At 32.4% G+C, this 27,243-nt stretch overlaps 1 long non-coding RNA gene across 3 annotated transcripts in view; it reads left to right on the top strand.

Moving 5' to 3' along the window:
* Positions 1 to 26,987, top strand: part of LOC118184360 (uncharacterized) — a 123,462-nt gene extending 96,475 nt beyond the window's left edge. For all 3 annotated transcript variants that reach the window (XR_015044084.1, XR_015044082.1, XR_015044083.1), the window contains one exon: positions 26,644 to 26,987. This is a non-coding gene — a long non-coding RNA (uncharacterized LOC118184360). The remainder of the gene's footprint in view (positions 1 to 26,643) is intronic.
* The last annotated feature ends 256 nt before the right edge of the window (positions 26,988 to 27,243 follow it).

The raw sequence follows: 27,243 nt of genomic DNA, 5'->3' as shown, positions 1-27,243 counted from the left end.
CGTAATCGACTTGTTGGCCACCCCTGGTGTAGAGGATAAATGTTTAATCCATAAGTTAATAAATCTATAAAAAATTCAGTATTATCAGAAATTGAGATGCACTAATACCTCGAATAACCCTGCTTCGGCCAGATGTGATTGATTGAAACCGAGTTAAAAAAAATTTGCAATAAATAATTTTTTTTCCAGGAAAATAAAATTAAATTCTAAAATATTAATACGAAAAGATATTAAACATCCTTTTTTTATCTTTATACATTCCAGACACTTTTTAGCCCAAATGCGCGTTGCCCGGAAGGGATATTAGTCTCAAAACAGCATTTTGAGTCGAATCATTTTAAATGCCCAAATCACTTTTAAAATTGTTGCTAAAAATATTATCGTCCTATATTATATTTAAAGAAACTAAATAATGAAGAATCTACATGAATGTACGTATGTTTCTCGTACTGTGAAAAAATAACGGTACTTAAAGTGATCAAATTTTGAATAACACAGTCCTTCATTGGAACATGGACACTTGATTGCCCGAATTTGGAATTCGGAATTTATGCTATTGCCTATTTCGTATTTTGTAAAGCTTTAATGCATTTTTGATTAAAAAGCTCAAGAATTTCAAAGCGAGCAGTGCCAACACTATAGGGAACATTTTTATCTACAGCACTTGAGACTGTTTTCAAATATATATGTTGTTTTTAAATATTTTTATATTTTTAGCACAATGTGGCTTGCTTTCTGGCCAAATGCTTTCGAAATCGGCGAGGGAAAAAAAAAAAAAAAAAAAAAAAAAAAAAAAAAACTTTGTTTTGGGGGTTATATAAAATCTGAAAGCTTTTAGAAATTTTTAAAGGTTTATATTTAACACGTTCAAGGGAAGTGTCGCAGTTGATAGTTTAATCAAAAATATTCAACTAAAGTGTGTTTTGCATTTTGTTGGAAGACAAATCTAGATTTTATTACAGAGATTTTGATTTTCATATCCTTGTCATCATATCACCATCATTGCTATCATCAACAGCATATCATCTAGTTATGTAGTTTATGTTTGCCTTAAAATTACGCGATACGTTAAACATAGTTCAACTCTTCTGGGCTTCTCCTTTGCATATGTATGTGCCTATGCTTAGCCCGTTTGCTCTTGAGTTCTGGCAGCTATCACTTGAGAAACTGAAGTGAGCTCTGACAGGACATGCCCTGTGTTAACTTTTGTCTCTTTCTGTTAACTTTAAAATCTCGAGGTTTTACGCGTGAAGCGTGTTAAAGACACCATTAAAATTAAAGTTCAGTGCAATCGTAATTGCTTTCTCTAATGTGTGATCAACGCAGTAGCAGTAAGCAGGAACGTTTGTGTACTTTAATGCTGAATTAACTTCTATCTATACCTTTTTGGTACGGCAATCTATAAAAAAAGCCCGTGTAATAATTAAACCTTAATACCCATTTATTATAATAATAGCAATAATAATAATGATTTACTGTGCAAAAAGAAAATTTGAAAGTCATTCTGTCAGCAAGTGGCTCGTTTTAGAGAAAAAAGCTCTATGACTTCAAACTTCATGAAGAAGATGTATCATTTGCTTAAATAGGTCGTGAAAAAGAATGTAAGAGTCATCAGTTCAAAAACTTATTAGACAAAAATATCAGTGCAAACCATAAGGTATGATCACACCTTATTTATCTTTTATGTTATTTATCTTATCATAATTAAATCTTAGAATGGTAAACTAAAAGTAACTATTAGCCAGTATGAACATAAATCAAAAACGAGTTTCATTAAACCAAATGGAAATTCATGCCAATGCATTAAGTCTTTATAATCACTTGAAGACTAATGGAAGGAGAAAGAACTAGGCAAGTCGAAAGCACTTTTTTTTATCTTTTGAGTAACAGACTAGTATTCACAATGTTCTCGTTATGAGAGAAGTTGCCGATTCAGATAAAGAGGCTAGTTCAAGATATTCAAAGAAATTTAATAAAATCATGACAAAAATTAATAGTATTCAAAGTAGTTGAAACGGGTTTATTCTACAAAAAATTTCTATCACACATCTTTGCAGCAGCCACTTTAAATTCGTGCCCTGGATATAGAACTTTAAAAGACTATCTCACACTCTTACTCGGTAGACAGGCAGCAGGAGATTTAAAAATAAATCCTATATTTGTATACCGGCTATAAAACCATACAGTTCTTAAAACTTTACTAAAAAATAATTTCTCAGTTTGTGAGTTTCAAGCAAAAACTATGGGTAGCAAAAACTTTACTTGAAGATTAGTTCACCAACTGAGTTTGGCCTAAAACGGAAATTTATTGCAGAGAAAATGGGTTAGATTTTAAAATTTTATTGATCTTAGATCAGGGGTCGCCAAACTTTTTTGATCATCGCCCCCTATATAATTTTTCGAAATCTCCATTAACCCCCACAAAGGTAATTTTCAGGTAATTAAAATAAAACTATATATTAGTCTAAATATTTAATAAATCAGAAACAGTAAGTAAAGTAGGTACAGATTTTTTACTTCTTAATGAGTTGAGTGTGCCTGGTGTTTCTTGCCAAGGTTCCCTATATTGGGTTCGAAATTAGTCAATTTTAACCGTAAATCCCCTCGAAGCTCCACATTTAATTTATTTCTGTTTTTAGTTAAAATTGAATTAACGTGACTGAAATCGGCTTCAACCATATACGAACTTGGAAACGCCAGCATAAATGGCTGAGCCATTTCGTAAAGTTTCACATATTTTTGCTTTATATTTATATTAGTCCAAAATTTATGTATTGTCAAATTTTTAATAAGCGTTTTTGCTTCAAGATCGGACAATAGTTCAGCAAGCTCATCTTGTATGTTGATGTCGACGTTATCAATTTGCGCTGAAAATGGCGCAATAATCCAATCAGGAATGTCGATGTTTTCCAAATCAACAAAGGGAAGTTTAAAATCGTCGCTTAATTTTTGAAGATGATTTGTATATATTTCCAAGTGTTCTTCTTTTATTTTTAATTGTTGCAGATTTGAAAAATACTTATAATCCTTACGTAGCAATGAAGATCTAAATAAATTTAATTTTACTTGGAAGCCTAACAGTATTGTCCGAGCTTGGATAATTGTTACATCTTTTCCTTGCAGTTTTGTTTGAACGTCATTAAATTTTCCAAATAAATTTCCAAATTCGCTAAATAAAAAATATGGTTCTTATTGTTTTGGAGTTCATTGGTTAGATAGACCCCTCCTGTTGTTAAATAGACCCCTAGGGGTCTATATAGACCACTTTGGCGACCCCTGTCTTAGATAATGCCCCACGTCATCTGACTGCTCTCTGTGATTCAAATGAATATGGATAAATAATTTTTCTTCCAAATACGATGTCGTTGATCCAGCTAATGAATCAAGGTATCATTGCATCACTTAGCCAATTATTTGTTCCGCATGTTTTTGAAAGTCAGAGAAGCTGCAACAGGAGAAAATACGCCTAAATAGTAGAATTTAAGAAGAGCTACATCAGAAACGTTGTAAAAAACAAAGGCAAAATGTAGCATAAATTAATCGCAAGTAAAATGAGGGCAGTAGAAAACATATAATATCATATTGGGCGCATGATTTTATTGGTTTGAAACTCATTTTCCTGAAGTCACCAGGAGCATAGTAGAAATTGGACTTGGTTTTATGGTTTAGATTCTGTTAACTAAATTGAGCACATTGAATAATTCACACTGATGCATAAAAGATAAGGAAGCACTTATTAACAAAGATAAAAAAGCAAGCGTCTGAAGAACGGGAGAACAACTTAGACAACCAAGACTGTGTTAAAGTGACTGCATGAGAATTATTAAATGAGCTGTAAAAATTATTGGAATGGCTGAATTTCGTCACAGAATATTATGGAGTTGCTCCCGTTGTTGAACGTAGCCTTACAATTCGCTGAAAGATAAACAATGAAATTCGTTGCTACAAAAAATATACGGAGGAAAGATCAAAGAAGAAAATGTGCAGACATCGATGCTGAAATTTGTAAAGTATAAAAAATAAATTACGAAAGATATTCAGTATAGTGACATTAGAAAACGAATTACGAAACACTATTTTGCACGTCTTCGCATTGCAAACGCCCTATACGCTAAGGAGCCGATCCCTTTATAATGCTTTTAGTAAAGATAATAGATTCGAACAAAAGCAAAATAATAAATGTTGCAGAAGAAAACAAAAAAATTTAATTTCGGCAAAAAGAAGAAAGTCCTTACTTTAAAAGTAAAGCTAAGACTAAAAATATTTTAACCTAACAAATAAATAATAAATTTCAGGAAGAAGCTTTAAATTTATTTTAAAGAGAAAAATAATTACTGTAAATCTAGATTACTATAAATCTAATTACTATAAATCTAGATTATTACTATAAATCTAGATTTATGAAAACAGAAGGAATTCTAAGAGAAAGGAACAGAAATACTTTAGTTGAAGCACGTTTGATTATACATTAAGAAATACATAAACTACAATTATGAGACATTTAGAAAGTTATTTGCGATTGCTTTAATAAATTTTCTTATCCACACGAGAAACATATTCTGGAAGCAATACTGAAATGATTCTTGATGTCAGAAAAGGCTCACAGTGTTTTGAAGCCTTGTGCTACGTTACATTCCGTTACCTCATATTGATCTACCATTCATCTTGGAAAGTGCTGCTAATGCTTGAAACATAGCACAGTCCCACATCGATGACTACCAACACCAGTAACCAATTAATTTCATAGTCTTCAAAGTTTAATTCTTAAGTTTGTAGAGACAATAGGTTACTTCGAAGCAGAAGATATGAAAAATGAGCAATGCCCTCGCCAGGACTCGAATTCGCGTCGACGGGACAACTGGACGTACCTCTCGAACTCGCGTCGAGGGCTACTGACCACTACATACATCACGAAGGCATGTTAAGAAGGCGAGAGAAATATAATACCTTATAAGTTTATTTAATTTGGATATATTTACTCCAGTGATCATACACACCACATAGAAACATCCTCAGCAGAGTATTGGGGCTATTTAGTTACCTTACCGCATATTTACCGTCTATGCAAAAAGGCAAGTGTTACCATTTATAATGAACCGTAAGAAATTTTAAATTATTTTACAGAGGGCCCTGTTAATAGCCAGTTTTCAAAGAACTGCCGTTTAGCAAAGCATAAAATTTTAAATTTATTTAAAATATTTAATCAGTTTGTAACTGTATAACCGAACAATTTAAAAACAATAAACTCAATTCTTCTTACTTTACTGAGCCATACATACATAAGGTTTATTTTAATTAATATGCTATTTTTCATGTTGCATTCTTACCCGAAATTCTACAGTTTTATCTACTTCTATAGAAAATGAAAATGAAGTGAGTATAAATAACGAGCGAGAATCAACGTTTAAAGAGAGAATATTGGTAATCTAGAGTGTAGATCAAACCGAACTGAATTGCACACTGAGTTGTGAATTGCACTAAATTTGTAGTCAGTTTAAGTAACTGTTAATCATTGAAATTTCCCTAATACTCGGTGGTATACTATAAGTTGGTTAGTTTGTCTTGGTTTGAATTTACATCTGTAACAGAGCCAGATAAGATTACATTAATAACGGAGCCAGATTGTAATGGAACCAGATAAGCCGTTACATAAGTAACGGATCCAGATTGTTAGGCTTTTAAATTAAAACTTTTCAAGTAACTGGAATTAATTGTTGTCGCACTAGAATGTAACTAGAAACAATTGTTATCTTGTTTAAAGCCCACAAGAAGCCGAAATTAAGTTTGTTAATATTTTAGATATTTGTAACATCAAGCTGAATTGACAGTAAGTGTTATAGCTCTATTTCTTCACTGTTGTTACTTAAGCATTCTAAATTGGAAGATAAAGGCGGGCAATAGTTTTTCTGGCAATCTGAGAAGATTAGGTTAGGGTGTAGATTAAACCAACTGAACTGAATTTTACAACTTCTGTGAGTTGTCAATTTCACTAAATTTGTAAAGTCAAGTAACTGTCAATCAGTTGATCACGGCTGAGGACGATCATCAGCGTTCTTCGATTTCTTTTATTTTAATAATCTATCTAAATTTACTGCGCCAATTTACATCGGTGACCATCAACCCATAAGTCACTTATTAGTAAGATCTTGATGGTTCTTCTCTTTAATTTAGTTTTTATAATCTATCTAACAAAGGCAATTTTAAATTCATTTAATTTAACATGTGCTCAAAGGGGAATATTTTTGAGCATTTGCAACATTCTTTGTAGTGTTATTAACAGTTAAGCAAAATTTGAACTCTGTCTTATCTTCGTTTTGAATGACCTTACATATTTTCACCGAAATCAAAAGATTGCGCAAACTTAGGACACTTAAAAGCAAGTTTAAAAGCTAGTTAATTATAATTTATGCCTAAAACTAACTAAAGTTAATTATAATTTATGCCTTGGGGAGTAAAAATGCCACCTTTTTTATCTTGAGAAATGCTGCCAGTCTGTTTGGAAGCAGCTAACTGTAGTCACGGTTACAGCCTGCTAACAATTCTCAAGCAATTCAGATTGAAATACCGTTAAGTGCTGCAACGTCAGTGAATAAAAATATTTTTAATGCCGTATATTACAAATCCATTGCCGTATTATTTGGTTTATTCCCATGGTTTTAATACATAAATATATTTTGCATTTACAATTGTTTTTGAATATCTTTCCGCCAGCCGTTCGGCTGGCTAGTTTCCTGGCCGTTCACTTACTCTCGATTAAACTACTGAGTTTATGCAAATTTTCATGGTGTTTTGAGAAACGTTATAGGTTACCAATCAAATGCAATCGACGCACAGTAATTGAGTGGTTATATTCTATAAGTTGGGCTAAATCCTGAGATACTGGACTGGAATTCTCTTGAAGATTTTGATTTAAGCAATATTCTTAAAAAATCTATTATTCTTCCTGAATCTGCAAAGTTAAGTCATATCGCTTTCTTCGGAACAAAACTTAATCATGTATTCAGCAATGGCATAAGTCTTGCACACGGCGCTAATTGGTTTCACCATTCCTGCAGCATGATTCTGGATTAAACTCGAAAGTTAGAATGCGAAGGAAATACTGAATTTTATGGACTTGATATTCCATCTTGTTTCCTCTGCGAAATATACAAAATCTACTGAGAATTAGAATACGCTCTGCTTTCACGAACATAAAGCTGAAGAATAAAATAATGGAGGAAACGATATAATAAAAAACAATAAATAAATAAATAAATAAAAATTCTTGCAAACTTAGTATCAACGATCCACAATAATAAGCTATAAATTTATGCAGCGACATAAAGTTTTTCATGAAGTCATGACCAGCTAGTTGTCGATTGATCATAATCTTATTCTTTGGATAACGTTTGGATCAAATTATTGATGCAGTCAACGAAAGCTTTGATTGCATTTGTGAATTAATCATTGATTCTTTGGTAACAACAAAAGAATGTTTTCAGTAGCTTGATAAACAAGTTAATACTATGTATATTGATGATTAGAATACTATGTTGTATTTCAACAGAAATTCAGAAATAAAGCTCTTATATTCCGTTTACAGAAAAATTTTATCACGCGAACATTAAAAGTTTTTATTTTCGTGAAAGAACTTTGTAATACATTACTAACAGAACTGCTGAAGGAAAATTGAGATTTAAAATTGCATTGCATAAAACTATGTTCAACAGGTTTCAGAGTAAAAGTTAAAAAATAACATAGAATAGTTACATTGCAATTACACACAACGAATGACGTTTCCAAACCGTAAGGAATAACAGAAAATTCCCTAAAAAAGAAGAGGAAAGTAATTTATGATAAAAACGTCTGATGTATTAAATTTTAATTTTTGAAGAGTTAGGTTACGGTAACAAGGCATTTATCGTCTGTATGATTTATCAAATGACATTATTCCGTGTGACATAAAACTATAATACTAATTCAGAAGACAAACAACAAAAATCAGCGTTATATTTACAAAATTTCCACAGGACTAGTTTCGATGGTTTTACCGAATCACCATCCTCAGCTGCAAAACCGCAAATGAACAAGATAGGAAAAATGATTAGATAAGATAAGAAAGCCTGGACAAGAATAAGCAAGTGGCGCCATCTGTTGGTGAAACAGAACTAAAACATAATTTCTTTAAAGGCCGAAGGCAAATTTGGATTGGAATTAGGATCGTTAACTAGAACAGAAAGATTTTTATGAATGTGAAATGCCTCTAGAAAATCCAGTTCTCCAATGGAAGATGTTTTTTGAATAATTTTGGCAGCAGAAAAACTGAAAGTGTTGTTGATTTTCGGACCAACAATGTTGCGCAACAGAAGACTTCTGTGTTTCCTTTTTTCTAACATATGCCTCATGTTCCTTGACGCGAAATTTTAAGGCTCTCTTAGTTTGGCCAATGTAAATTAAACCACACTGGCAAGGAATCCTATAAATACCCCAGGAATTCATATCCGGAATGGGGTCCTTAAGTATGGAACTCGGAATTTTATTGATGGGAGAATAAACAACCCGAAAGTTAAATTTCTGCAAAATATGTGCAACTTTATAGCTAATTGATGGAAAGAAGGGAATGACAACAGAATTTTTATAATCTCCTAAAACAAGAGTGTGCCTTTTAGTGTGTTGAGATGAGAATTTTTTAACTGCTTGATTAATAATGTTGGGTGAAAAGCCCCTGTCAATAGCTATTGCTTTTAAATAATTTAGTCCTTCATCAAGGGCTAGTTTGGAGGAGCAAACTTGAAGAACACGGAAAACATAGGAATAAAATGAAGCTAACTTTTGTTTAATCAAATAACATGATTTAAAGTTTGGTGGAAGGCAAACCGATGAAGGTTTAAGGTAAACTGTAGTACTGAAGTTGGATGTGTTACGTGTGACCAGAATGTCGAGAAACGGAAGAGAATTGCAAGTCTCAAGTTCAAAAGTGAACTGAATAGTAGGATCAATAGAATTCATTATTGAAAGAACTTTATTTAAATCATCTTTATTACTTTCAAACAGGGTAAAAGTATCGTCTACGTAGCGGAACCATGCCGGGAAGTTTAAAGTTTCAAACAATTTTGATTCATAATAATGCATGTAGATATCAGCCAGGATGGGACTGAGGGGGCTTTCCATGGCTAATCCCTCAGTTTGCTTGTAATATTTATTTTGGAAAACAAAATGTGTTTGTTTCAAACAGAGTTGAGTGAGAGAAATTAGCTCATCAATTTCGATGCAAGAGAAATGAAATTCGCGAAGTCTGGTTTCTAGACATCTTAATGCACCCTCCACCGGGACATGGGTGAATAATGATTTTACATCAAAAGAAACCATGAGTAAATTTCTAGGAGAAATGTTTTTAACTTTCTTTACAAACTCTATTGAATTTTTTTATGGTGTAAATGTTATTGTCTAACAAAGTTGAAAATCTAGAAACTAAATATTTAGCTAAGGGATACGAGGCAGTACCTAAATTTGATACAATAGGGCGGAAAGGAATACCACTTTTATGAATTTTGGGAAGAGCATATAATCTGGCACAATTCGCAACAGATGGGATAAGCGAATGTTTTAAGTTGCTTGAAATGATTTGCGAAGATTTTATTTTTAACAAGTCGGAAGGTAGGATCGGATTATATGGTCCTTCGTTTAAGAGTTTAGTGACACCATCGATGTAAGTGTTCTTATCCATGACGACTATCTGGCCACCTTTGTCGGTCTTTGAAATGATAATATCCGGGTTAGAATTAATTTCGCGCATTGTAGCTCTTTCTCTCGCAGTTAGATTTGGTTTCAAAGGTTTATTATTGAATTTCACATTATGAGCGATAAGATGCCTAATCATTTCTTTCTGTGAATCTGAAACTTTACTGAACTTGAAAGCTTTTTCGATAGGAGCCAAAATCATTGGAATCGAGGGTTTACAGGTTTGTGAGAAGTTAAAATTATATTTTAGAATTCTCTCTTGTTCTTCTGAAAAACTAACATTAGAAATATTAAATATTGGCTTGATGTTTACAATGGGAAGATTTTTTGAACTACTTGAACTGGAAGACTGTAAAAGGAGTTTTTCGAATTTAACTGCAAGGGTGTTTTTATGACGGTTAACTACATTCTCCGTTCTAGACCAAGACTTTTGTTCAAGGGCAGTGAATTTTGGATATGATTTAGCGAGTTCCAGATGAAGCTTATAGAGTTCATGTTCAATTTTGGACAATTGTTGACGTGTATCCCTTATGACGGACCGAAGTAAGGCAAGCTTGCAATTTAACAGAATTCTTGAAACGCGACTGGAAGGTTTTTGATTAGATTTGATTTGAATAAAATTGGGGATCAATTTTTTACATTTACATTTAAGTAAAAAGTCAAGATGATTCAGGAATTTTTGCCGTTTCAGGCGTAATTTAGTGAAACGATTAACGGATGAGGGCATGATAAACACTGCAGAAAATCAAACTAAATTAACTAAGCAATAATAAAGCACACACAAAACACTTATTCTTGTCCAGGCTTTCTTACCTTATCTAATCATTTTTCCTATCTTGTTCATTTGCGGTTTTGCAGCTGAGGATGGTGGTTCGGTAAAACCATCGAAACTAGTCCTGTTGAAATTTTGTAAATATAACGCTGATTTTTGTTGTTTGTCTTCTGAATTAGTATTTATTCGGCGTGTTATTGTGTCTTAATTATAAAACTATAATTTCAATTTATAATGGCAATACCGAGTTCTTAGAATATTGCCAATCGACAAGGGTTGACATCTCTAATTTATGTTTAAAGTTATGCATGTAGTTATTTAACAAGTGGTTTAATATTAATTGCCTTAGTTTTTAGTAATTTATACCTTTATTCTATTTTGTAACAGTGTAACTAATTGCTACGATTTGCAAAATTTGGTATAATTTATGTAATTTATAATATAGAAATGATAATTTTATGAACGTTTGCATCATCATTATAAGTAATAAAAGAAGTTTCTAATCTCGTAATTATATGCACAGGTACAAAACAATCATTTGAGAGCCAGCTCCCTTTGAAATTAATTTAAACTAAAATACAAGCAATACTATCGTTTCTCTTGTTTGTACATAATTCCTGATTAATTAAAATTCCCCGTTCATCTGAATGCCATTTTATTTTCAAGTTTCATTACATCCTTTTCAAATCATAAAAAATGTAAATTCGTTTGTAGAAATGAATAATAGGTTACTCTTTTCTCATCTGCAGATGTAAAGCTTTCGAATGAAATCTTCATGCGTCAGAGTAGTATAAAGTCAAAAAGAAAGAAAGGAAGAATGGGGGAAGGGAAAAAAGATTTACTAAAACCAGCATCAGATACTTAAAATAACACGACTGTACAGTTAAGTAGAGAATGACCCACATAATCTAGTATAACGCTGAAGTAAGGATAACCCTAGAAGAAATAGGTAAATTAAAATGCTTCCAAATTGAAAATGATTTTTCTTTAATCAAGAAACATTTAGTACTGTTTCATAGAGGAAGACTTTTAGTTTATGAACATTCTCGTTTCCTTTATTTCGTCGCGTGAGCAATATGGAAGCGCCCTCGACATCAGTCGAGCATATATATATATATATACATATATATATAATTTAGTTACTGAAGAAATATTGATTATATTATCTCCTACGATTAATTTTAGTAGAATTATCTAAAAAGAGTGAATCCATAGTTAGTAAGTTTAATTCCGAAAATTGTTTTAAAGTAACTTGAATGTAAATTGTTAAAAATGTTTAATGTGGACTTGAATTAAATCATGAATAACAAAATTTCAATTATAAAAAGATCATGCAATGTTGATGATCAATACAGATGTTGTATGATTATTTAAGATCATACAACATTATATATATATATATATATATATATATATATATATATATATATATATATATATATATATATATATATATATATATATATATATATATATATATGTATATATACATATACACCCTATTGTTACCCTTCTGGGTCAGCTCAGTTTTTGTTCTTATATGTTTGTAAATTGTGCATTTTTTGCTTTAAATGTGATTGAATTACGTTGTTCTTATATTCCGATTGTGGGTTGTATGCCTTTCATCAGTCAGCGTGCAATAATTGTAAAATTATCAACAATTCAAAATTTTTTAAATGGTATAAAGCCTAAAGAAGCCGCCATTTGTTCACATTTAAAATAATAGAAAAACTACACTCTTAATAGAATAGTTAATTAAATCAGTTTCTGCACCAACTTCAGAGTCTTTTTACCAAGTGGGACTAAAGTATCAGTTTTGAGCACCGAAAAATCTGTCTTCCTGCATGCTGACCGAATTGCTTGTTTTTGCGTAGAAAGCATAGAAAAAAGAAAACTGAGCATAACTGTATTTCGTATTTTGTCTGTATTTTATAATTTTTCCTGAAGATGCTTTTAGTTTTTGTGTATTTTTGCCTTGCCGCTAAGTGAGAATTGAATTAATTGAATGAGAAATATGTCTGTAATGAAATTCGGGGAAATCAGTTTAAATGAAATGCAGCTAAAAATGTACACAATTTGATATAAGGAAGTAATGTGATACTTACAATAGATTTTTTTTATAAGTGAATTGGATTTTTTGATCCTTCCCAAACTAAAACCGAGTTTTTCGGCCATTATTCCGAAAAACAAAATGGAACATTTCGTATTTTTGTACTGTTATTTTTCAAAGATTTTTCTGCCGTTATTTTGGCGTTCTGCAAAACAAAAGTTGGAATCTGTTTAGCTTGCCACATTTTTACTTCCTTATACGAAGTAAAAAGGAAGTATTGTAATCTCGAAAAATTTCGGGTATAATATTTCAACGAAAATATCCATTTTGACCGCTATCGAATGCAATTTAACAATGTTTTTGCCTGACATCTGTACGTAAGGACAGAATAAAAGACACTTTTCTCCCAAAAATTTATAAAACTGATTTAAAAGGAATTCTGAAGAGAACTTTTCGTGGCCTCTGTGCGTATGTACGGACGTATGTATGCATGGATGTATGTATGGTTCTCGCATAACTCAAAACTGAGTAGCCTCAGAACGTTGAAATTTTGTATAAAGGACTATTATAACATGTAAATGTGCACCTACTAGTTTGGCCGCACTGATATATATATATATATATATACTTGTATATATTAGTTCTGTTACTCGGCTCAGTGATCTCAGTTTCTTTATTCTTATATGTTTGTAAATTGTTCATTTTTTTTAACAATGATTGAATTATTTTGTTCTTATCTTTCGATTAAAGTTTTTATGCCTTTAGTGAATCTACATGCAATATTTGTAGAATTATCAACAATTTAAAAGTTGTTTAAGTGCGGCTAAGCCTAATTATTTTACCATAGCTGCCTTGTTTACATTTAAAACCTTGAATAGTTTACATTGAATAGTGGATTTGTTGCCAATGTAGAGAAACTAAGCTTCAACAACAAAGATAATGCTTTCTTTTATTATTGTGAATTAAATAATGCTTAATCCAGTCTGGAATTTATTCGAGGAAATAAGTGTTTTAGACTTACTTCGTAATTTTTAATATAGATATTTTGAGTTTTTATGCATTTTTGCCTTGTCTCGAAGTGAGAACTGAATTAATTGAATGAGAAAAACTGTTTCCTTTTTTTTGGGGGGGGGGGTTGTTTAATATCTTTCATACATTGTTTTAGATTTATTATAGTATTTGAATAGAACATGTGGCAACGATTAGATAATTCTTCAGATGATATAAATTTCGTGCACTCTGAGTTAAAAAAAAAGAAAACAAATCCTTAGTACCGCTCAATACAATGTTTGGCAAAAGATGGCGCCACGTTTACTTCTCTGCTAGAGACTGCACTAGGTGCAAAAAGTACGTTCCATCTTACTGGATTCAACTATCATTAAAGATACCCTATTTATAATATATTGGGAAAGGCCACACTAAGCCGATCGCCTCTTAATTGCGTTACGACATAGACATAGTTATAAAATGAATGAGATGTAACTCTGTTAAGTGAACCTAGCGCCAGAGTATCGCTATGGTAAACACATATAGTGAATTTTAAAGAGTGCTTTTATTCTCTTGAGGTTTATGCGCTATCGACGAAACAGATTTAATTCACTCCAATAAGTTTAAGTGAAATTCAGGGAAAAAATGTATATAATTTATTGTTTCGTACAGGGAAGTCATGTGGTGTACAGATCAGATTTTTTTTTCCTATCTTGAAAAGTTGAAGACCCGTGATTTTTTTGCCATTATTGTGAAATAAAAAGTTGAACACTGTTCGGTTAACTGCATTTTATACCATCGTAAAAAAAAAAAAAAAAAAAAAAAAAAAAAAAAAAAAAAAAGGCTAAAAGCCGATGTTTTTCCGCCATTTTTGCGCAGAATAAAAGTTCGACACTTGTTTGGATTGCCGTTTCCTGCTGCTCTTCTTCAACTGAAGTTGAATGAACATTGTTTAGCTTCCTGTTCTTTCTCTACCATTACAGTGCAAAACGAAAGTTGAACGGTGTTTTGTCTGCCTTGCTTTTCTTGCATTATTATGTAAGACAAAAGTTGAAGTATTGTTTTCTTACCATTAATGAACAAAAAAAAAAAAAAAAAAAAAAAAAAATACCCACACTGTTTGGCTTTTTTTTTTTTTTTTTTTCATAAAAGCGAAAATCTTTTTTGAAATTATTTCGGCTGACAAAGAGAGGCGTTAGTATAACTTTTATTAAAATGAAATGATGCAGGGCGGAAATTTGTAAAATCGGGAATATCTGTTACCACTTCAATTAATTTTGTGAAATGAATATCGTGATAACAAATGAAAGGTAGAACTTATTGTTTGTTGAGAACTCATTTCTAAATAGAAATCGAACACCTGCTGTTCTAAACATAAATTTGTACTCGACCCCCGGATTCTTCAATAATTACGACTCCTTACAAGAGTGTATTAAGAAGAGTTAAAGTCATCTTGCTTCAGAAACCCATCTTGCTGAAGCCGGAAGGTTTAGTGGCGGTAACTGGAACCATTCGTCTAATTTGATGAGATTATTTTTTTCCCGGTCGCCGTCAGAGAGAGAGAGAGAGATAATTTCCGCTGTACACTCTGTTAATAAGAATGGAAAAAGGATGATACTGTTTAAGTTTCTGCTTTACAGATTAAAGCGCGAAAATTACTTTTCTTACGTACAACTGGTGACTCTCAGAATGTTAGGAAAGGAATGAAAATTCGAACTGTTAGAGAAATAAAAAAAGTGTAGTTGGATTTAAAGCATTTGTTATCTCGAAATGTGAGGTTAGACAAGTGTTAATTTTGAGTGGTGATATTTTAATGGGAAAGAACGAGGTTTAAGACATTAATACATCATTTTCTCTTCTAGATTAATTCACCTGTTACTTTAAATTTTAAAAAAGAGGCTTAGAATAAAAAATTTAGATTATACTCTAATACCTCAGAGGAAATTATGTGCTAAAGTATGTAAAATAATGAAACTAAGCTTTATGGTTAAATTTTGTAAGAAATCACGGCAATCCCCCGTGTGTACTTTTAAGCTATAAGTGGTTAAAATGTCCAGTTTTGAAGATCCATGGCTCATATATACGTTACACATTGTGAAAGCTAAGAAAACGGCCGTGCAGCCAGCTAGTTCGTTGGATTCGAACCTCGGACCGAGCTACCAGCGCTCAGCGACTTTACAGTTCGGCCGCTGGTGGGCCTAAAAAGCTTCGAACGATCGGGCCTAAATAACACGTCATCACATAGATTTGGTTAACTGATTCTTGCGCGCCTCCTCAGTCGTTTTCCCATTGGCGGGAAATGTAAAGGATTTTCACGTTCTCTCGTTTGTGCTTTCGTTGTGTTGATTCATAGTTCGAATATCGGAGAAGACGGAGTCGAGTTTTCATATTTTCGCACTATAAACCGAATACTCGTTTTTTTCGAATTTTCGAATTCAAATAGTTGTATAGAATGTGTCTACGAAGTTTTACAACCGAAAACATTCAACCAGTCCGCTCAAAAAGGGCAAGCTATCTGTTGGCAATGATTACTGAAACATTGAATTTACTTTCCCTAAAAGATAGTTTTTGGGTTGAAAGAAATTTAATTGCGATATTTCTTGTTTGATTTCATGGTGCATTTGTTGTTACTTGTTCCGAAATTGAAGAGTGATAGGAGATCACGTTTCTTTTCGCATAGCAACTCTGTCATCCACAAAACGTTTCCAATGGTATGTATAACTGCTCACTTAATCATCTTCTTTGCTTCTCAGATATAAAGCTGCAAAAATTATTATTTTTTTTAATTGAAATTTTATAAGCGTCTTAGATATTTAGAAAGAAAGACGTAAGAAGCGCGATAAAGATCATCCCAGTTTTGGCATGTTTGGACGCTCAAATAAGCATCCAAGGATTTCAGGAGAGAAAAACTGAAAAGTCAGTTCCTCTCCGGAAGTTGAACCACGGAAACAATCGAGAACAACACATGAAACTCAACGACTGGAAAGCTGAAGAAAGAATGTGTACTATGTACACGACAGAGAAAAAACCTGCAATATTAAAAAATGTTAAAATGTAACGCAACCTGTTGACCTTTAAGCTGCAGATAGTTTCACAGTTACCATTTACCAAAAATGGAAATTGCGTGTATCTTTCAGGAATCATTTATGAGGAGGAGCGAGGTGTGGAGGCGCATTTTTCTCTTGATTCTGGACTGAATTCCTTTCTGGGCTGAGATGAGCCCCGCCGTTAATGAACACCGAACTCCGGAAAGGGGCAAAGCCGCAACAGGAAATTAAAATTGATGACGGGAAGGTAACAACGTTTATGATATCGATTACGAGTCATGCAGAGAAGAGCTGCAAGAAAAAAAGTAATCTTTTTTGAAAGGAAAGTGGCGCAAGAGGAATGATTTGGGCCATGGGCATGACAAGTAGGAAAGTGGGAAAAGAAAACAAAAGCAAAACTATAATTATAAAGGTGCTAAGCAAATGTGGAACAGTTATTACAAAGACACTTTTTTATCAGAGTTTAAAAAATTCGAAATTAAATATTTTATTAATATAAAATGAGAAGTTCTGAAAAAAACTTATCCTAGCTCACTTTCAAGTGGCAAGCAGGACATTTTGTTGCTAATAAGATGTCTCATTCACAAGAATTGTCTAACAGGAGCTAGGAAAGACGAACTGGCAAATTAAAAACTGACAACAGTTTTAAATAACAAAACTAATATACCATGTTATTAACTAACTAACAATTATTAGTTACTTATAACTAACAAGTGTGAACTCTTATAAAATTCCAAAATTAAGTATTTTATATCGTTTAAGTAAATATAAATATCGAAGCCTAAACCCCAATTGCGAATAATCCAGAAAATAATCCAGAAAATAATGCTTTTTTACATAAGCAAATTGATATTTCATAACTTTGGTTTAGAATATACAACTGTGAAGTACCTTTTGTTAATTACACTGATAAGATTTCTTTTAAGCAATACATTATCTTTATAGTAATACTTTCTTGTACCAGCTTCACCAGCATACAAATTAAACGAATTTAAATAGAGAACGATTGTGCAATTTAGGGAGAGCGATTTAATAATGCTTTCAACCGCTTAATTTTATGTCTATGGTTTGGGTTTTTGACAGTGTTTTCTCATATTTGACAACGCTTATACTTAGATGTTGTGAATAGTCCAAACTGAGTAGTTTAGCCCTTGAATTAATTCGTGTGAAAGAAAAGTCCAAGAAGTGCTGAGAGAAGTTAAACAAAGAGTAGTACTAAATAATTAGATTTATCTTACACACATATAGTGTAATATTCATAAAAAGTATCTGTTGAATACTTTATATAATACCATGAACAATATTTAGAAGTGCTTTATTATTGACAGTTTTCCTAAATTAGTAGGTGTAGTACCACATTCCTCCTGGCACATATGATTAGCACCAGAGACCAAAATATATTTCTTAAATAATTTTTGCGAATGTATTCCCCATTTATCGCTCAATTATATCGTAAATTCTTTAAGAATTCTTTTGGCATGTAGCTGTTCTCAGATTTCTTTCAAGCTCTTATAGCAAGAAGGTGGCGTAATGATTTAAATATATATTTCCCATTTTCCCCTTAAATGTTGCTTTTATTTAAATACTTTTATATTGCTTATGTTTGAAGTTCCGCAATGGATGTGAAGATAATGTTGAACTTGTTCTCGTTGTTGAGAAATCAGAGTTTTTAGAAGTCATGCTCGACTTTCCGATAGAACTCGGCTTTAGTGGTGGTAGGGGGTAAGTATATTTTCTAAAAACTCGAAGAATATTCATGGCGCAAAATACTCAAAAAATTAATAGAATGACAAGACCTCAGCGAGTATTTCATAATTATCGATCGTGCCGCTATGCCACTTTATCTTACAACTTCCCACATCCATCTGCTAGGTGGCATCAGTCTATGTTCAGTGCTGATTTGTGTGTATTCCTGCTTGCAAAGACTTGCGAGTGAGACCATAAATAATAAAAGCTATACATTTGTTTAAGAAAACTGCAACTGAGATTTAAACAAAAATGCGTTGAGTAAATCACAAATTTACAAGTGTTTCTCCGGATTCGAAAATGGCGACAATCAAATAAAGACTGCTACCACTTCGAAATCTATTGATAAACATGAACAAAGAAAGCATTAAAATGTACAACAAGCTTTTTAATAAAGATCGTCGAAAGAACAATGACTAGATATCTGAAGGAACTGTGTATGTGTAAATGATATCGAAGCCTAAACCCCAATTGCGAATAATCCGGAAACTAATGCTAATTGAAGAAAGTGTTTGCGTCTCAACTGACATAATTTACCAAATGATTTTACCCATTCAACGTTTACCATTTAAACGAATAAAGAAAGTTCTCAAAATGTTATTCAGCAATTCAATGAATAAATAAGCAAGTTACTGATGTGGTTGAGGTGCGAGAAAATGTGTTATGCGCCTTGAATAATATTCCTGTTAAAAGTTCTAGAATTATTCCTTATTTCCAGTTCTGGACAAAACTCTAGAATAAGAGTATTGATAGTGTTGGAAAATACTTTTAAAAGATATAAAATATACAGAGAATCATTTAATTGAATTTGAGTTACGATAACACTCCGAATAGCGAATCTTGGATGAGTTAAAGGAAAAGGAATCAGTGTAATTTTCATAATTGTGCAGGAGTAGTTTCGAAGTTTTGAATACAGACCTCCCTTTTCAACTTTAGAAGTGCAAATGACGAAAGAGAAGCCCCTGTAAGATGAAATAAGGCGATAAGAAGGAGAGGAAGGAAATCAAACTACTTGCAACTCTATTGATAAAAAATGAAAATAACTACGAAATAATTTCTTTAATAAAAGTTGAGGGTAAAGACTGACTAGAATTAGATTTGTATCTAGAACTGAAAGATTTTTATGAATGCAAAACGCCTCCAGAAAAAACTAGTTGGACCATGGAAGATGTTTTTTGAATAATTTCGGCTGTAAAAAATGGAAGATGTGATTTTCTGACCAACAGTTTTGGACAAAAGAGAATTATGTGTTTCATTTTTCTCAACATATATCTCATATTTCTTAGTTCGAAATTTCAAACATCTATTAGTTTGATCTATGTAAATTAAACCACGTGGACAAGGAATGCTGAACATACCCCAGGAGTTCATTTCCGGAATGAATAGTGTTATTAAATATGGAACTGTGAATTTTATTGACAGAAGAGAAAACGACCTAAAGCTAAATTTCTGTAAAATGTGTGGAATTTCATAGCTAATCAGTGGAAAGAAAGGAATGAAAACATAGTTTTTATAATTTCTTAAACCGAGAGAGTGCTTTTTGGTGTTGTGGTGTAGTGGCCGAAGCCGCTACGCAACCCCTGGGTTGTGACATAGTGTTGAAACGAACTTCTAACTCAAGTTTTAACAATAACATGAATTTTAAGGAGATGAAAACTTTAACAGTTGCATATCTTGACAGTATAGGACTTGGGTATATTTCGTCCCGTAATTTCAGAATTTTGTAACATGGAAAAATGCTCTAAAGCATTTATGCACGAGGAATGATCGTTCTTAGCAGGTCAACATGCACATAGCTCTAAACAGGAAAGATTTATAGCATTATACACGAGGAATTATAGTTCTAGCGGGCCAACATGCCCATAGCTCCAAACAGGAAAGTTTTTTTCTCTTCTCAGGAAACCACCTTATATATCTTCCTGTATTTATTTGCGCTAAACTCCCGAGGGAAAATGATTCTTTCACTCATACATAACAAAGTGTCCATCTCCGGACCCTGCTGAAATGACTTCTTTTACTTCTTTGTCCACGGGAGTGACCCTTGAGGCTTCAACCGGAATTATTAACAAAGGCACAGGATTTCACCACTGATGAAAATTATTGCACTAAATCACTTCTCCTAGACAAAGAACCTTTATGCCACCTTATCACAGTGTGTTAAGATGTGCATTTTTCAACCGCTAGGTCAGTAATGCTAGGCAAAACGCTTCTGTCAATGGCAATTGCTTTTAAGTGATTTAGTTCTTGATCAACAGGCGATTTGGAAGACTAAAGAAGCTAACTTCTGTTTATTCGAATGACATGATTTAGAGTGCAGTGGAAGGCAAACAGATCAAGCTACAAAGCAGCTGAAGTTTAAGCTAAAATGTAGTACTGAAGTTGGATATGTTGCGTGTGACCTAGTAGTCTAGAAACGTAAGAGAATTGCATGTCTCAGTTTCAAAAGTGAACTGAATGGCAGGATCAGTAGAGTTTATTATTGAAAGACCTTTATTTTAATTAACTTTATTACTGTCAAACAGAGCAAAGGTATCGTCAGCGTAGCGGAGTCACATAAGGTAGTTTAAAATTTCAAAAAATTTTTATTCAGAGTAGAATAAGGGAAATTAACTCATCAATTTCGATATGGGAGAAATGGAATTCCAATTTATGAATATTACTCTAATTTTTGTTACTTGTTAACCCCTGAAAGAATACCATGTAATTACTTAATAACTCTGGCTATTTTAGATTAACCTCTCGTACATTATCTAAATTGTTGTTGGTATTTTACATAGCGGAGAGATTTTGACTACAGTCAACTTTATCTCTCTCTTTTTCATAACAATCGCTCTTCTTAAATACTCATGAAATATACTTTTGGAAAAATTAATTCCTGGATAGCAAAAAGTAAAATAAAATCTACTCTTGTAACTTACAAATACTACAAAACTTGAGTACAAAACCTTGCATACGTTGTGCTTTGAAAATACAGAAATGTGTTTAGAATTGAAATATTAATTAACAGTTTCTTTGCAAATCACGTCTTGAAACAAACTGTACTTCAGATAAAACGAAACCATTTTTTTATATAAATAACAAGAAGCACATTAATTAAAAGCATGTTACGTTTTCATAACCATATCACTCAAAATGTATTAAAAATTAAAATTTGATGTTTCTGATTTGAGCACATTAAGAGGGACTTTTCTATCACTTTCAATATATTTTTTTTATTTTTTATCATCTTTAATATTGTAGCTGCTATTTTTACTTCCTGCTATTGTTTTCACTATAGCTACAGATTATATGCTTACCAGAGACACAAATAATAACGTCTGTTTTACGGTTTTACTTCCAGTTAATGCATTTCTGATTCATAGTGCTCCTAGTTTCGTTGTAGAGAGTGTTAGTTTTGGGCCATGAAACGTGAAGAAACACTCGCACCTTTGATAGGTTTCTAACTGGGGGTTTTCCAGTTTCTAGATGGACATCCTAAGTACTGACGCCGTTTCAGTGCTCACGAAAGAATGCAATAATTCTTTACTTTCTTACATACTTCAAGTGCGATTGTGCATGAGATTCACTTAACTAAATTCAGATGATGTGATATATTCTCAGTTTTTAATATTTTAGATTTTTTGAGTCATAGTACACCACAGATTTCAAAGAATCGCCACTTCAAGAATATCTTTCAGTACAGTCTTGTTAGAGCTCTGCTATGGTCTTGGTTGTACAATGGATCACGAACAACTGCATCACGAACGCCTCGCACAACGAACATCCCACATAAAAATATGACGTACGGCTGAAAGGTGTTCTTTATTACGAACCGCAAGAGAATATTTTTACGATATACCACATCGTTGATGTTTCTTTAAATAATAACTCTGAATAAGCAGGAAGAAATTAACAATTTACTAGGAAAATTAGCACAATCAATAGTACACGTAGCAAGATAACATCTGGAAATAACTCGAGAAGAACGCGTATGTTTAGCAATTCCTCTTTAACACACGAAATAAATCGTAAAGTTCCTCAAATCGCTTTTAGCATAAGCCTTCCTCGTAATTCAGCTGACCACTAAATCTCTAAAAGACCTACGATTTTTATGCATAAAATAAAAATTACATAATATACATACGCCTATAAATTAGATTAAACCCAAAATAAACCATAATATTACCACTCTGACAACAATAACAAATACGGAATAAAATAATTTAAAAAAATACAAAATACTACAACAAGACCGAAAAATAAAAATACAATATAAAATGATTAAAATACCTTCAACAATATCATTGCGGAATTAAATTGATTAAATACAGAATTAATTTTACTCTCTGTCTGGATGGCGAACGGATGAGGCTGATGTCTCTATGCATAACAAAAGAAAAAAAAATGAAGAGCAGGTAGCAAACATATTTCTTAATACAGAGGAAATCAAAAAGTACCAACTTGTTACAAACCGTAAAAGCGAACTTAATTAATTGGCGCATATCTATCTCTGCTACATCAAGTTAAACTTTGACAATTTAAAACGTTTCTTGTCGTATATTACAGATGCTGTATGTGAGATCCTTTCATCCTGAGACCAACATGCATTATATAGTCAGTTTTAATACTTACGTTCGTGCCATACATTACAGATGCTCTATATGAAATCTTCTTATCCTGAGACTCGCATGCATTCTAAGGTCAGTTTGAATCTGCACATATTGAAGTATATTGGGAATGATTGCCTTGATAACATGCATAATTTAAACTTTGAATTCACCGTGGTCGGATGGCAATGGAAGCACAAAAGGAATATCCTCTTTTCCCCCAAATATCCCAAGGATTGGTATTTGGAGGATTAGGTGGCCAAATAAACAATTTATTGTCATTTGCTCCTTTGGACTGTAGACTGGACCTGGGGAGCGTCTCTGAAGGATCTCACGTAGATTATATCTAATATGTGATAAGAAACCTAGACAATTTAAGGTTTAGTAACAGGAATCAGATAAAGCCCAGAATTTGAACATGAGTTGCTTTTGACGAATATCAAGGAGTTTCTTGAGATGAAAATTTAAAGGATCCATCATTATGTGCAAAAATCTAGATTATTTAGTAAGGACCACCCTGAAGAAGAGAGAGAAGTTAACCACTTTAGACAGTTGCTAAGCCAAGTGTGCAAGAAGGAAAACTAGTTTTCCACTTTCAGAGATAGAAATTGAAAAGATTCATAATAAAATGAAATGAAAAATAACAAAAAAAAAAAAAATGCTAACAAATTACATTAAATAAATTAGCAATTTTCTAACATTTTCAATATTGATGATGTTTCTAATAACTTTTTTGCATGCTTGATAATTCTGGAATTAAACCGAAACAAACAAAAAAAAAAAAAAAATTATTTCATTAGCAATCTATGGGGAACTGCGACTCTCATAACAAAAAATTTGGATAATGTATGGATCAACTGGTATCGACAACATGAATGTAGTCAATCAACTGGTATGGACTACATTTCAGAACGGTGGCATTATTTATGTGACTGTTTCGCATAGATTAGCATGCTGTTTTCCATAGATTAGTATGAGATTAATTTTAATACGTTCTTGGTCTCGGTCTATAATCACAAAACATCGAAAATAATTTCCAGGGAAACACCATCTGTGTAAGAAATGCAGGGTACTTATTAATTGTAAAAAAAAAAAAAAAAAAAAGGCAAGAACTATCGGAATTTTAAAGAAAGAATAAAATGACCTGTCCTATTTAAAAGGCAACATGCATAGAAAGCAACAATAAGTATAAATTTCATAAAACATCAATATTATTATAATTATAATAATTATTATTATTATTATGCTCACAAACTGGAATAAGGTATGCAAAAACGATCCAAAAATCATTTTTTAACTCTCTATAGCTTCAAAAGATGGCAGCACCACGCATCTTTTCCATGGATTTTCCGATTATTTTGCTATGTCCTTTCAGTAGCAGTGACAGAAATGACATCAGCTGATTTATGTTAAAATGGATGGAGAATCATCGATTCTAAATTTAGGTTTTCACAATGCCAATTTACTTCCACTATTCAAAAAAAAATTTTTTTTTATTTCTTCGTTTGCTTTAAATTATGACATCTAAAGCCATCGTTCAACTTACCTTTGGAAAATGATCTACATCACTAGTGCTCTGAATGAACCTATTTTAGGCGAAACGGGCCTCCTCATTATCCTTGTCCTGATTGATGACAGCGGTTGGACGCGCTTTTGTTCGCCTGATGCAGATGCAGCTCTGGGAATGTCGGAAAGCATCTGCTGAGGTTCACCCTCCGCAGCTATCGAAAAATTGGAAGAGTTGAATAGGACGGATCGGAACGGAAGAATAAAGCGGGTTTATTTTTAACCGCTTCATTATCTGTGAAAGAAATAAAAACCCGCACGCATGAATCGAATTTATAATACAATTATGAACAACATGAGTCGATGTAGAAAAACAATTAAAAAATGTCTCCGAGAGAAATGATGAGGTTATGTATCTCGCAGGTGGACAAAAGAATGAGCGATTTGTATAATATATTTGGCTGAATTTGGCAGAAAGTATTTAGAAATTTTAATTAAAGTTTTGAGTATAAAAATAAAGCGAGATGATTATTTGATTCATAGAAGGGAAAGAAAGAAATTTTGATGGTAATTACATTTCTGACACGAATTAGTTAAAATTTCTCATGTATTCTTGATAAAAATCGTTCTTGTTACACCACAGCTTTCTTTTAGCCTTTAGAATTTTTTCGGTAAAAATTTTATAATTGCTAGGAATACGCTATTGTGTTATGTGTAAAAGTTACTAAAGCGGACGAAATGCTGTGCAAAGCACTGCTATTATCTAAGCATATTTACCTCCTGTGATTGCAAAATGAAAAAAGTCCCCAAATTAGTAATTGCTGTGCTATGGTGAATTTCTTTTTGAATTTTCATGTAGGTTATTCAACAGATGTTGTAGTTTCAAAGTATAACTTTGTTGTAATTGATTTGAAACTTAGACACTAAGGTAAGTCACTTTACCTTGCATTTTTTGAATGATAACAAATCGTTTTTAGTGTTGTTTTGGTTTTCTAAAACTATTAGGCATAAAAAATATTGATTTGATTAAAATTGTATTCATATTTTGTTGTTATTAACAACCATAAATAAGCAAGGAGTTTAGATAACACTGTGGATTTTCGTTAAGTTGAAATACACTGTTTATGTTAATTTCGCATCATACAAGTTGTGTGGTGTTCCAACCTTTTCTTTTACAGCTAAGAGTGTCGGAGCCTTGTGAAGTGGTCAGGGACAGAGATGTAAACTCAAGAAGGGTTAATTACCCTTTATTTCTCAAAATAAGAATTTTGAGAAATAAAGGGTAAGTCGGCTCCTTCCTCAGAGCTTCCACTTGAGCTTGAACTCAGTACTAAGAACTAAACTAAAAAGATATAGCCGAAGCTATCAAAATTCTGAGGAGTTGCCCTTAAATGTTAAGTAACTGGCGAAGCTATGAAGGGCCTGAAATACGGCCGAGCGTAGTAATAGCTTACAGGAGAGAATAGCCAAATGACAAACGCGGCGCAGTTAGTCAAGAATCTCTGGCTCTCTAACGAAGTCAGTTCTGGACATGGCCCATTTCCTGTTTACTTCGCAAAGCATGGCATTTCTCATACTGACTATTGCCGCTGTGGCAAAATAGGTACTCCAGAACTCTACATTGCTGCTTGTCCACTAACTGAAAACTTCCACATCTCAATTCCAACTTCCAATACTCAAGCTTTCTTCAAATTCATGATCCGCCAAAAACACCTTGCAAATTCAGTTTCCAAAATTATGCAAAAGTTATTCGACCTTGGTTTAGACCTCTGTCAAACATAATATCTTATGATAACTTTATCATCGTAATATTGAATGCAGGAGTGCTGTTTTCTTTAATCAAGTGCTGGATGTTCAAGCATAACACAGAACTACTGCATCAACTTGATTTTAACATTTTGCAAATATTCCAAGTGATTTCATGGAATCTACCCATAATCTGAACCTTCCATGGAATCTATCATAATTACCATAATTTGAACAGTATGATAAACTACAATTTATTTAAACTTTAGATCTATTTATATTTTCGAAACTTAAATTTTTTGATATCTCTGAATTCTTGATCAGAACTACCTGAACTACATATATGAACTATTTGAACTATATACATGAACATTTTGAAATATGAACTATACTTACACATGAACTATTTGAACTGTATATTTGCAAAATCTGCAAATTTGAACTATTTATATGAATTACATAAACATAATATTTTATTTACAGACTTTGGACTATAGACTTTGAACTGTGGATTTTGAATATAAACTTTGAACTATGGACTTTGTTGGAACTATAAACTGCTCTTCATTACTACTACTTCTTTTCGTCGCATATTATGTTCGAGATTACGTACATATTTTAAGGAGTTATGTCATATATTATGTTTAAAATTTTTGTATTACATTCAAAATTCTGTACATTTATTATTATGCTCCAAATTTTTGCATTACAGTCCAAACTATGAATCATTCCAAATTATGTATTAATTCTAAATTATGTATTCATTCCAAATTATGTATCTATTTTGTTAATATTAATAAACGGCTGGGGTCACATGGATAAATGGATCACATGGCGCTAAACCAATTAACCAAATGGTAAAGTTTACCCGGCCAAATGGTAAAGGCCCGTCTTCCCCGTTCCTAAATCCTAACAAAGTCAGTGGAACTTCAACTTAAATACTGCTCTTTCTCATTTGCATTAATTGCCATTCTAAAAGCACATTCTGGAAGGAAATTGTAAGCTGAAATTAGGTGAGATAGGAAAGTTATCTTTAACTAAAGATAACTGTTAAAAATTTAGGAAAAACCTTACAATGTTATA

This window comes from Stegodyphus dumicola, chromosome 1, assembly GCF_044657685.1.
Source record: "Stegodyphus dumicola isolate Sdum_Otavi_A_Nest chromosome 1, ASM4465768v1".
In the NCBI taxonomy this organism is placed as follows: domain Eukaryota; kingdom Metazoa; phylum Arthropoda; class Arachnida; order Araneae; family Eresidae; genus Stegodyphus; species Stegodyphus dumicola.
Note: the sequence above shows the minus strand (reverse complement) of the source record. Positions and strands in the feature narration are given on the sequence as shown.